This window comes from Drosophila sulfurigaster, chromosome 2R, assembly GCF_023558435.1.
Source record: "Drosophila sulfurigaster albostrigata strain 15112-1811.04 chromosome 2R, ASM2355843v2, whole genome shotgun sequence".
Lineage (NCBI taxonomy): Eukaryota > Metazoa > Arthropoda > Insecta > Diptera > Drosophilidae > Drosophila > Drosophila sulfurigaster.
In genome coordinates this window covers 21,894,423-21,908,103 of record NC_084882.1, presented here as the reverse complement: position 1 = coordinate 21,908,103, position 13,681 = coordinate 21,894,423, and the positions used below count along the sequence as shown (strand labels likewise).

At 39.3% G+C, this 13,681-nt stretch overlaps 1 protein-coding gene and 1 long non-coding RNA gene across 2 annotated transcripts in view; one reads left to right on the top strand and one right to left on the bottom strand.

Moving 5' to 3' along the window:
* LOC133836580 (homeobox protein abdominal-B) overlaps positions 1–13,162 on the bottom strand; it is a 38,964-nt gene extending 25,802 nt beyond the window's left edge. The window contains exon 1 of the mRNA XM_062267154.1: positions 12,823–13,162. The gene's annotated coding sequence lies outside the window, so the exon portion shown is untranslated. The remainder of the gene's footprint in view (positions 1–12,822) is intronic.
* LOC133839018 (uncharacterized) lies at positions 9,718–11,701 on the top strand. Its single transcript, XR_009894044.1, has 2 exons — positions 9,718–10,682; positions 10,744–11,701. It is a non-coding gene; the product is annotated as an uncharacterized LOC133839018 (long non-coding RNA).
* Positions 13,163–13,681: the final 519 nt, after the last annotated feature.

The window sequence follows — 13,681 nt, the reverse complement described above, 5'->3', positions numbered from 1 at the left end:
ACACTTGTTCATATCAAATTGATGAGTATTCAATCATCTTCATATCAATGAAACTCGTTGTTTGCTTCTTACACTCATTTCTCATTCTCAAGCACTGGTAGACGGGGCAACAAACATATTGTAAAACAATTATCACCTGTTGCAAATTATTCCGATTTTATGCCCGGCGCGTAATATCGGTGGCTGTTCTACCTCGAGCAAACACGCGTCCCGTTCTCTCTCTCTCTTTCTCTTTCTCTCCTTCCCTTCCCTCGCATATAGCGCTCATAAATGCTGCAGAGACATCATAAAAATGTTTGAAGCACCGCCGACACCAGCCCAACAACATTATGAACATCAGCAACAACAACATCCATAAATCCCGATTATGGTTTCTGGATTTATTGCGCTCAGTGGCAGCAGCAGCAACAGCAACAGCAGCAAAACGGCGACCGATCGAAGCACCCTGTATTATCGAAAGCATTTAAACATGCAGATTCTGCTCTCAAGTTCAACTCGATTACAATTTATTTACACATCTAGTTGAAGCTGCTACACATCTGATGAACTGCGAATGCAGTAAAAAAGAGGGAAATGCTCTGCGTATTGCCAAAAATAAGAACAGGAATTGCATCAACAGAAAGCTCAGCATTTGTAAATAATGCGGCGCATTTGTTTATGGCAAAGTTGTTGAAAAAATAAACAATCAATGCGAAAGCGATGCGATGCGAATGTGCCAAAAGGAATTTTATTGTAAACGTTTTCTTCCACATATTTTCCAGCAGTTTGTTCACCTCACAATTGCGTCGGCTGCATTCAAAACTCATTTTCAAATTTACAATACGAAGTATGGATTATTTTGTATGCTCATTAGGTTATTTCTCCACGATTTCGTGGCCTAATCAGGGGCCTGGCATCATTGTCCAGCAACGACATCGAAAACATCGAGCGGGCCATATAAAATGTGACACTTTTATAGGGCACTTGGAATGCGCTGCGGGTCGAGCTGACTCCATGGACGAGCCCAAGAAAAAAGAAAAAAAAAACAGCACTGGCTGGAAGCTAATGCGCATTTGCATACGTTCAATTTACATATGCATCTAAAGACCCAAACACCAATCTTATGGCTGTACCAGCATCCATTAACAGTTGAGAAGACCCGAAGAGAGCAAAGTCTGGAATTTAAAAAAAAAACACACACATTTTACGATTCTTTGGCTGTTGCAAGCACAACTCTGTAACATCCAGATGTATCTGTAAATGTATCTGTAGCTGCAGTTGTATCTGTATCTGTATCTGTATCGAGTATCTCTGGCTGTAGCATTTAAATTAGAGCATGACCTGCACGCGCTTCAAATCAAAATATGTACAAAATACAAATAACAAACAAGAATGTCACACTCCCATTGCTCCTCAGCTCAGCTCAGTTCCAGTCACAGCTCCTGTCGAGCTCTATTTGCGTCCAGTTAACGCGACGGGGCCATAAAAGCCAGTCGGCCGTAGAGCCTGAAATCGCCATCCTGCTCCCGTCTCCCGCACCCGTCACCCGTCTTGTCCCTTTTGCTTGTTGCTCGAGGCGAGATTCAAATTTTCCATTTAGCATCCGTTTTGCCTTCTCCCGCTGCTGCCGCTGCTGCTTCTTCATCCGTCATCCTTTTCTGCCTTACACAATTCATTTTATGATTTTATTGCATTTACGCATATTGCGATGCCAATGACGATGTCGATGTCGAGATGCCGTTGCCGATACCGATGCCCAACTGATTTATGGACACAAAACCCTTTCGTCTGTTGCCCTTGCCTTTGCCTCTTGCCTCGAAATATGGAAAGCGGCGTATTCAAAACTCAAACAAAGGACGAAGAGACCGTGAACAATGAAATTAGAGCAAACGCATTGAGGGTGGCATAGATTGGATTTGGGATTGGGAATTGCTATTGCCAGTCTGTCACAACTGCCCGACGAGGGTTGAGTCTTCAACTAGGAGTTATATTATATTTTGTGTACATACATATATACAAAAGGATTGTTTGTGTTTTCGGTACGCTTATGTAACTTTCTAAAAATATGCCCGTTCTGCCTTTTGCTTCAACTAATTTTCAACCCAAAAATAAAACAACTTTCTACAACCCTCAGGCTGATATGAGTTGGAACGTGTCTGAGAATGAGAAAGCAAGTGTGAAATCTTAATATGTATTCACAAACTCAAGGTGCATAATGCACACTTTTCTATGCTTAAACACACAAATGAAAAGCGAATTCTCTAAGATATATGTAAATTTGTTAACAGAGTAATTTTATCGAAAAAATCAAAATTTAAAGATTCGTTTAAACAAGAATTAAATAAGTTCTTAGCATCGACTCATCCAATGTGAAATTTATATGGCTTCTTCTAGATTTAATTGAATAATTCCAAAGTTTTAAATATTTTTAATTGTATTTCTTTATGTTTGATTCAAACATAAATATTTATATATTATATATATATATATATGCGTAATATTCATACAGGAATGTCTTTCTTCTTTTTTCTGTGATTTTTTCTTGATATTGATAAAAATAGGTTATTAATTCGCAATCATTTTGTCTAATTTGCGAGTGGGGAATTCGGTTTATAGTTTTCAATTCCATTAGCATTTAATAAATTATCTATGCTTGCTAAATCCTTGAAATACTTTCGCCTACACCAGAAATTCGACGTCACATTTAATTAACGGATTCTTAATAGCTTTCTCTATATCTGCGAAAAAGTTGTATTGCATTAAATATCAAGAAATTCATTTGCTAATTGTGAAAAATGTATACTAATGATGTGCTGAAATACCTTCTTTGTGCAAGTTTGAAAATTGATTTGATTTTCACATACTTGTATTATAGCTATCATAAAAGAGATTGCACTTCACTGGATTGCCTGTAACGGTGAAAGACGAAACTCTCTCAATTGAAATGAATTGCTCGAAGCTCGTTGAAGCGGCTGAAGAACAGTTCGATTTAAAAGCCACTGATCCTCGGAATGCTGTTAGCCATAATTTGAACAGCAAATGGAAACCATACCAGAGGCAAAGTTGAAAATGCTCTCACATACGCACACACACACATAGAGTAAGAGGTCTAACTAAGAAAAGATAACAAAAAAAAAAAAAAAACAACTCACATGAAAGGCATAAAAATTGAGCGACCCGAAAGAAAAAAATAACAAAAAGATAGGTAGAAGCAGACGAAGAATACGTGTAGAAACAGCAGGAGGAGTGGCAGGAGATGGGGAACGGGGGAGAAGTGAATGCAGAAGAAGAAGGAGAAGAAGAAGCCAACCTTCATGCCTATAAATCCATCGAAATAATGGATCGGATAAGAGGCGCGCATTTGAGATGAGTTGAAGTTCCAGCGGCGATGTCGATTGCCTCTGAGTGGGTTGAGAGCTGCTGCTGATGCTGCCCGCTACAAGGGGACGGAGAACAAAGGGGAGATTGGGAGCTGGGCAATCAAGGCGCAGAGCCAGCAAAACGAATCGAGAAGCTGCCAAGACGTGACCTGCCCGCCCCAACAAAAATCCCAAAAAGCAAGCAGAAAAACACAGAAACAGAAATGAGCACAGCGACAATCGTGAGCAATGCCGTCGGCAATGGCAGCGAGAATGGCAACTCTGGCAGAATTACGAGTACTCTGGCCGCACATGAAAAATGGCTTTCGGTTCGAGCCATTTAACCCCATGCACAATGGACAACAGACAACAGACAACCGACAAGCGACATCATGGACATGGCCACCATATGCCGCCAGTGACGTGTTCCAACCACCAAACCAAACACAAACTCGAACACAAACTCGAAGTCGATTCCAACAATGAATCAGGCTCAAGTTTCTTTGCTCGCTTCGGCGCGACCTGATCAAAAATTCCAAATACGTTTCAAATTTAATATGTGCATTTATCTCAGTGGCGTTCTCTCCACCCTGCAAAAGCTTAAGCGAGCGAAAGGGATGCAGCCATTTGATATTTCCTTTATGGGGCTTAAATATGTATAAGCCTCGACTTGGTTACGTGCCACATTCACACACACATTCACGTATGTATGCGAGTGTGTTGGTAATATTTCGACTAAAAATTCACGCCCTGTGTTATTCTATCAACACCTCGGCATTGTCGCCGTTGTGTCGACCCCAAAAGGCCCCAGCTGCCACCGAGAACCAGAACCAGAACCAGAAACCGAATCCAGAAACTGAAACACAAACAGTAAGAGCAAGAGAAGCATAACCCCGCCTCCTTCGCTCCGCTCTGCTCGCTTGCCTCATGCCCCATGCAGCGGCTGATGTTGCATACGAAATGAGATTTGTGGCAACCGCTGAGCCAGGATTTATGTGGAATGACGAAAGGGGCAGACAGAGAGGCAGGCGGGGAAAATGGCAGCAGTTGGATTAGGTAGAGGAAATTACTATTTCGTTCCAAGGCGAAACTAAACTCACAACTGTACTCAGCTATTTATAAATATTAAATTTATATTTGTACAAACAACTTTATTTATTTATGAAAGTGCAGAAACACATTTACTTGATATATCCTTAGCAAACAAATATTAAATTACATTTGTTGCGATTGTTTATCGAAATGGAATATGATGAGTTGCGATTTCTTAAAAGTAATTTACGAGTTGATTAATTTTCTTAAAACTATTACAACATTTGCACATGAGAAAATTACGAATTTTATATTAATTTCCTACTACATTTATTCACATTATTTTCAACATATTTCCATAGCAAATCACACTCAGCCCACGTGAAAAATATTTGCCCAAATTACCTCATCTGAAATAGGTTACCCAAAAAAAACCTTCATTAATAAGATTTACCCTTGAGCACTCAATGATATTGCCAACTGGTCTTAATTAGAATCATGTCCAAGTAGATCGATAAGCCAATTTTATACAATGTAAATGCAAAATCCAAAGCACACATATTTTAGGTCGCTTGTTACTGTGACAGTTTTATAACATTATGCAAATCAAAGCCAAATACATTATGCAAATTAAATTAGAGCAAAATAAATACAAAGATTGTGTGGCAAATGATATGGTAGTAATTTATTTTCAAAATGGAAGCCGTCGGCATTTCAACTAAATTAGAAACCATTTTCTATTTTGATATTTGTGCATATAATTAAATTTATTTTGATTATTTATGGACAAAAAAAAAACTCTCCCTTAGTTTTAAGAATATTTATATTGCATTGATAACTTGCTACTCAATCATTCTTAGTTTTAATATATTTCAAAATGGTTTTGCTTAATATTTTCATAATTTGTTATAATATGTCATTGATAATACGTTGTATATTTTTCAAAGCACACTTACTAAATATTTTGTTAAAATATCTATTATATCTCGAAGAATAATACAAATATACGCAAATACTTTTCTCTTTTAACGAAAAGTTTAAATTGAATAATTTGTTTGTTAGATAGCAATAAATCAGTGTTTTAGATGTGAATAAGAATTCAAAATAAAATCTCTATACCAAACTGTTGAAAGCAAGCTCTTTCTGTTTGTTCGTTCTATCAGCATTTGAATGAATAGAAATAATTCTATGAATGAACTATATCCATGTTCGTGTTGATTCTTTTGTGTCGCTTTTATTTTTGGCAAACTCGAATGCAAAGTTGACATTTCGTTGCTTTGTTTTCCGCGCGCAAAAATTATAGTTCGTGTAATGAAGTTATTACGAGACTTAATGCTCAAATTTATGCGGTGCCATTAAAAATCGAAAGACACGTTTTTCGAATATTTTAACATTTTTTTGTTTTCTTTTTTTTTGCAGTCGCCGTCGCATAAATTAGGCGACGTGACTTGTTTGCGCCAAACGATAACGAACCACAAGTTGCTCTGAGCCAAGCCGCAAGGCTTCTCAATTTACAGGGTGTGTTGTGTGGAGTGTGGAGTGTGGAGAAACGGAAAGGGGAGGGAACAGGTAAGAAGCGGTCAGCGATAAGCGTCCATCGCGTCCATTATCGGGCATAATATCACAAAATTTACAATGCAAATTCCGAGCTCGGGCTTTAATCGAACTGTGCAAAATGGAGTCGCGAAGACAAAGGGTCGCCGCTGCACCAGCTCACGGCTTAAGTCTGAGACGGAGCTGATGATGATGACAATCGTGGTCGTCGTGGTACGCTGTTGTTATTGGTAGCTTCTCGTTGGCGTGCCGTGGTTTGTGCGAGCTTCGAAAACTGCGAAACTCATTTCGCAGCGGCTTCAAACTTTGTTGCAGGTTGCTGGAACATATTAATTGCATTTTATTGGCCTCGCTCTCTGACTAGGGTGGAGGGACAAAGAGAGGGAAGGGTAGAGGGAAGGGGAGACTGGGGAGTGCAACTGCTTGCAGTTTAATAACGCGCATTAAAATCACAGATTTATTGCTACACGCAATCCGATTTCACGACTACAATTGCCGTCGCAGCCTGGCAGCAACCAAAACGAAACCGCAGTGCCAACCTGCCCCAGCTGGAGGCAGCAACAGCAGCAACAGCAGCAGCAGCAGCTCTAGGCTTGCGAATCTTGTGGTTGCATGCATATGAATGAGGCCATGATTGCGTATTTGAAGTCTCAGAGACCTCCCAATGCAATTGCCCAACAGACAGATCGATAGACAGCGCAACAAACGGAGAGACAGAAAGACAAACACGACAGCAGGCTGGCATACTTGTAGTTGCCGGAGAGTGGCCGTAAAACAAACGCCAAGATAATTAAAATATCTCAAAGCCTTTTGGAACATTCCGCAACAAAACGGCGTTTTGCCAAATTTCATTAAACATTTTAATTGCCGCCATTTTGTGAGGAGGACGACGACAACAACTTTTGTTTCCCAAAAATTATTGCATTCCTATTTCAACGAAATACAATTTCATTTTCATTTTGCCACTGCTCAAGAATGCGGCCTCCCAAAAAGGGTTGCCAACCAGCGCAAAACAAAGTGGGACGCATCGCATCCCCCAACTCCCTTCCCTACATTATCGTTGGCCACATCCCCAGCCTCGTAATCACTTCAGCACGCAACTAAAGGAGGCAACCTTTAAAGCCCAACAGCACGCAATTTTAAAATAACAACAAGCCTCACGCGCCACCCCCGCAGCTTGCCACCCTGCGCAGCTGCTGCCGCACCCTCAACCAAAGGGGGAGGAAGTGGAAGTGGGAGTGGGAGTGGGTTAAAGTGCGAAATGGCCCAAGGACCAAAGAGGACCTTCTCACCCCGATTTCAACCTCGATTCGTTGCCATTCCACCGTTTTTGCCATTTGTGATTTCGCGCTGCCTCATTCGATTGCGTAACTTGTGTTGCCTGCTGTCATCCTGCCTCCCCCTTCTTCCCCTATTCCTCTGCCGCCATGTAAATATGTAATTTCCTGCTGGGGTGCTGGGCTGCTCATTGCCGCCTTTGCTGCCTTCCGTGGCCGCAAAACAGCCGTCGCACTCTAAATTTAGTTAATGAACGTTGTCGTCGTCGTCGTTGTTGTTGCTGTTGTCGTTGTCAGTACAAGAACAAAGAGCGTTCACATACAAGTCACCCACGCGTGTAGACACACCATTTCCCCCACTTCCACTCCCCTCCCCTTCCCCTGGCTATCTCTCAGTCCCTTTGCTCGTCACATGGATACACTCACGCACGCACATTTTTGAAAGTAAACAAAATTAGACATGATTATGTTTGTGCCTCAGGACATAAAATAAATTGGCTCCCAACTAATCCCAGCGTGCACGTGGAATGTGTTTGGAGACGCTTCTCCATAAGTTTGTTTTGTCTTGCCTCCTCATCTTTATCTACAACTTCGCTTTGGCGTTTCTATTCGCTGGGGTAGAAGCTAAGCAAAGTAAAGTTTGTTGTTTGTTTGTTGTTTGCTTCATTTTTTTTTTTTTGTATTTTGTGGGCGCCATTGAGATCAAGATGCCAAGTTGAAAATCGCAGTAACAACTTTTGCCACTCTATATACTCAAAACGTATATAAAAATGTATATATTATACATACATTCATATGTATGTATAAGCTTGCCGATGTATAAGTTTTTTAGTATAACAACTTGAAGAGATTGAGCTTAAAAATCGATTTAAAATGTCACAGTTCTTTTGCTTTCAACTCTCCAATTTTATTTAGAAATACATATATGGGTAATTCTCTGACGAAATATTTACAATAAAAACATAAACTGGAGCAATTTTAAAAATAAGTAAAGGTTATTTACATAGCTCTGTATTAGCACTATATTTAGAGCAAAGATTCATTTTTTTCTGTCTTATGTTAAAATATATAAATTAAAAATAGTGCTAATCAAGAGCTATAAAATTCATCTTTACTCAAAATAAAATAATGTTTTGGTATTTGTTTTTTTTCACTTTATATAGTATCGCACGCTAAATTTTCGACAAAGAATTACCCTTATATATACTTTTATCATAATATATGTTACAAATATGAGATATAACACTCAAGCATAAAATATAAATCTCAAAACTAGCTTTCATCAGTCATTATAATATTAAACTATTGAATATTATTTATAGTGCAATATATCAGATTACTTTTGGCAATTAAACATTTACTATTTTTTGGCAAGTTTAATATGTAACTGTGATGATGCGACATTAAATAAAGTATTCTCAATTAAACGGAATGAATAATAATAATAATGTGAGTCAGAATCCTTTGCCATTTAATAAATAAAATAAAAACTAACTTTAAAAAAGTAATATGTAACTAGCTCATTTATAATTTATAAACACGAACTTGTGAGATATTAAATATACTTTTATCAATCAAGCGTCAATGCAAGAGTGACTCTGCTTGAATTTAATATTTATTAGAAGCTATAGCCAACAGCTGCGGCTGTCAATAAGTACTTAAGGAAATGAGAGGTGTGTCGCCTTCGAAGCGCAGATGGAGCTGGAGCTAGAAATGGAAAGCAGCTGAGATATGATTCCATATGTAGACAGAGCGGAAGTCAGACAACTGCTGGCCAAATGTGGAGCAATCAGCAATCGGCGATTCCACGAAACAGCCGGCGGACAAGTTGTAGCAACTTCAGCTTGAACACCAACATGGCAACAGGGCAACTTGAGATGGCGTTTTTTTTTGTGTTTGTTCCTCTAAGAATTCAATTTGCGGGAAATGGAAATGAAATGAAAATGTTCGCAACGCTGCTGCTGCTGCTGCTGATTCTACTCGTTTGTTCTCGGAAGAACTTTTCATGTGCTCAACGTGCGTTTGCCCTTGGCAAGCTCTGTTCCAAGACTCTGCCTTCTGTTCGACTTGCACATGCTTGGGTAATTTCTGGCTTCCTTCCTCTGGGCAATGGCCCAGACATCTGTGGAAACCGCTGTGGAGTCAGCGTTAGTAACACAATAACAACGACAAGAGCAACAGCAGCGACAGCAGAAGTCCAACTCGGCACAGAAAATGAATCAGATACAAATACAATTTCAAAGAGATGTCCCCCCGAGAACTGAGAAATGGGAACTCGCTGGCAATTGCAGTTGAATTTATTTGTAGACAAAATCAACAGCAAGAGAGGAGAGGGAAAAAGGGAATATTATGGCAGCCGAAATATAACATAGACAACAGGGTTGTCTTTAGACAACATTTTGAACATTTTCCATTTATATTTCTTATATTATATTTGGTATAACTTCCCATATTAATACGCTACTTCTTATTATGTAGTTAATTCTAATTATTTTTCAACAAATTAAAACAACAATCTAGAAATTTAAAATCTATCAATATCTTCCCACACTAAAAACTACTCTTAAAAAGTCATTTAGCTTCAGTTCAAAAATAACCAAAAATGCAGATAATCCCAGCCATTATTCTCTCGCCTAATTCAAATGCCTTAAATCTTGCGCACAATGAATGAAAAGAGCTGACGATAAACATTTAATACAATAAATTCGTCCACTATTATTAACTGTTGCCACAACAATGCTAATGACGCAATAAAATTATTTTTAATCTGCAAAGCGACATCTATCGGTACTAACGGATCTACATAAAATAATATAAGCCATTTGATTTGATATATATGGGCAATTTAATTATAGTCGGCGATCCGACAAGTGCTCTAAATAAAATTGATGTGATTTATAATGCAAGCAAACAGTAAAGCAAAACTGTCGCATTCATTACTGTATGACATTTATACACAAAAGGATGTTCATACATACATATATACATTTCAAACTGTATATCCGTTCGTCATTCATTCACCTTCTTCATTTTACAGTTGCCGATTGTTCAAGTAATGAAATAAACCCAGTGTTAAGTGTCGCTTTTAGCTGTCGTTGCTGTTTACGTATATTTTAAAGCGCGCTCTGTCGTCGAGTTTGCGCACTAAGCACTACAGCGACAGCCTGTACACAAACCCAAACTGTCAAACTGTCGTCGTGCCTAGCGGGGAAGAAGCGAACTAAATAACTGGCTTTTATAACCAGCCCAGCTAACGAGCGAGGTTTGACACAAAACTACATAGCTACCTGATCTTCTCTTATGGGAATTTTATGATTAGTTTTTCAGTTGAAATTGAGCATATTGTTGTAGATTTGTGTTAAATTTATTGAGTAAAAGTAATGTTAAAATAAAATTACTAGCTAAGACCCATTACTAATTTTTAGTTTAAATTATCTGATATGTTTTTAAATAAGCATAAATGTATATTCAAAATTGATGAGTATAAAAGAATTTATTGAATAGATACAATAAGTAAATGTGTTAAATAAAATTTCTCGCAGTGTACACACGCACAGACGCAATGGCTGCCGAAGGCATAATGGCCGCCGCCTCGTGGCATTGGCCAACCACCACCGTCGGCGAATGATGGCAGTACGCATGTCGCATGAAAAAAGATACACACACAGCGCAGAGCAGAGCACAAGCCCTGCCCCTCGACTGAGCCAAGCAGCAGGTGAAGGAAAGAAAGAAAAAAATAACTTTAGAGCTTGAGTGCGCGTTAATGAACTCATGCAACTGCAATCAGAATTTATTGTGGCCAGCCACAGCTCCCACTTCAACTCTCTTGCTATAGCTAGACCGTAAACCAACCGCGAGTGAATTTATGAAATTATAGCCGCAATTACACAGGACTGTGAGCTGCAGATGGAGCTGGAGCAGGTGCGAGGAGCGAAGTACGAAGTGCGAGTTGCCAGCCAAGGCACGCAATGCATTGATGACGACATACATACTACATAGATGTCCCAGTCCTGCTCCTGTTCTGGATGTCGATGGCTGGCGCTAATGACTTTAGTGCCGCTAATAAATCCATTCAAGCGCACAAACAGAGCAAGCTCTTCCTTCATCGAGTGCTCGTGCCATTAAGTGCGCCATCAACGCTCAATTGAGGAGATTCCATCATAAAACGGACACAGGCAAAAGGACAGAGTCCTTGGCGCGACGTTGTGCAATTAACACCTGATCGGTAACGAAGTGTGCACGATGCTGAGGTGTGTGTGTGTAAAGTGTATGAGTGCGAGTATATTGACCTCATATAACATTCTGCTGCATGAGTTTATCAAGATTGTTAAATGGCTCTCAAGAAAATAAATGCAATGGAGCGATTGCATGAAATTAAAATTATCTAGGCTAATTTAGATCGATATCTGACTAAGAATTTTGACAAGAATTAATTTCAACAGCTTTAAATGTGATTCAAATTTCTGTTTTCAAATATTAACCGAAATAAAACCACTTGATAGGGATTTAAAATTAACTTGGAAATGCGATTGTATGAAAATCTCAATAGCAAATTGTACATTTCTCATTTGTAAATTTAAAAGACACTATAAAAATGATTAGTCATAAATGATTCACAAATTTTCAGAAAAAAAATTGTTTTACAAATAATTTTCATAAAATGTTCAGAAAAAAGACTTTGTTTAACGATTCATTAACAATCCTCAAGGTTTTAAAATATAATGGCAATGTGAGCGTTTAAATCCATTTAATCTTCAAAGAAGTAAAGTTTTTTTTAACTGAAAAGGTTACACAATCACAAATTACTGAAGGTTAGATGAAGTTCCTCACTCTCTGTACCTTAAAATGAATAGCCATAAAAAATACTCTTCTAAAATTTGAAGGAATGGCTTCTATGAAAACTATATTACCCAAAAGTAAGTTTAGTAAATATTAAAAAAAAAAAAGTAAGAAAATGTGTGACCAAATAGTTTCCCTATTGAGAACACTTTAAACATTATTGACAAATGTAAATCTAAACAAAAAGTAGCAATTTAGTATTTTAAGACTATATTGCAATAAAGTAATATTAATTTGTAAGTGTTCAATAAATTGTTAAGAAAATGTGTTCTCAAAATCTTTGCTTTAAAGCAGTTGAATAATTTGCTTATTAGGAACACATTAATTTTCTCCTCCTAGATCATTGGGTTAAATGTGTTTCATTTGAAATCAAAGGCAGTCGCAGCTGCAGCCACGGCAATTGCATAATAGCAGTCATGCATACGTATGCCCGGATTGTTGAAATATTGTCGTAATGGTTGTAATGGAATGGCAACGGGCAACGGGCAACGGGCAATGCCAACAGCGAGTGGCAAATGGCAAATGGCTGCGACGTGAACCCATTAAATAGCAGCAACCTTGAAGCGTTAAAGTTAGCACCTAAAGCGGCAGCATCGCTTCGCTGTAGGTAACCTTGCCTAACCAACAAGCCATAAGCCAAGACAGACCAAGGACCCGAGCGAGGACACAACGTTCGCTTAATGATTCAAATTGGCCAATTGGACACATCGCTGGCTGGCTCATTCATAATTGCCAATTAACGTCAATTGCAATTGCAGCACTTTGTGAAGATTTAAGCTTACCTACGTGACGTCACAGCGGCAGCTGGAGCTGAATCGAAGTTAAAGTTATGCGAACTTTATGTGTGGTTGCGAAGTTTGCGGTTAAAGAATGCGGCAAGCTGCCCACGTTGGAGCATTTCGCTTGTCCCGGCAACAATTTTCATGCATTTTCACGTCGCGTCGAGGCACTTGATAGAACACTTTCCCGGCACTGATACTCGTATTAATTAATGATGTATTTGATATGACCTATAAGTTACCGTATCGAATCGAATCGGAACGCAAAAATGGTGTTGGCGTATTTTTGCGCTTAGTCCTAGTCTTGTTCTTATTGTTGTGATTTTTATTATTGTTGTTGGTTGCATTCGATTTCTGGTGTGCTCGCTCACTCGGTTCTCACGCGCTGCGATCCGCTCTACACTAACAAGAAGTTTATGACCAAATGCCATAAAATTCGTTGTAAAAAGTCGACGAGGCTGGAAAATGTGTTTTCCGTTTGCTGCTGCGCCTCCGTTTCATTTTGCCGCTCTCGCTCTCTCACTCATGTGGCTCTCTCTCTCTCTCTCTATCGCGCTCTCTTCTTCTCTCTCTCTCTATGACGCTATATCGTTCTCTGTCTCTGTCTGTTTCTTAGTTTCGTCTTTCGCAGCCGCTGCCGCTGTTGTCGTTCTCGTTCTCGTTGTTGCTTTTGTCGTGTCGTTGTCGCTGCCTCGGTTGGCTCTTTGCGGTCGTCGTCGTCGTCGTCGTCAATTCATTTTCGGCACTCTGACCGCCCCTCTCGCTGGCTCGCTCACTCTCCCGCAGGCTGCCATCTCGCTCGCGTCTCTGCCTTCGCTCTCTCTCGCCACCAACACATACCACAAACTCTGTGTACATGTTT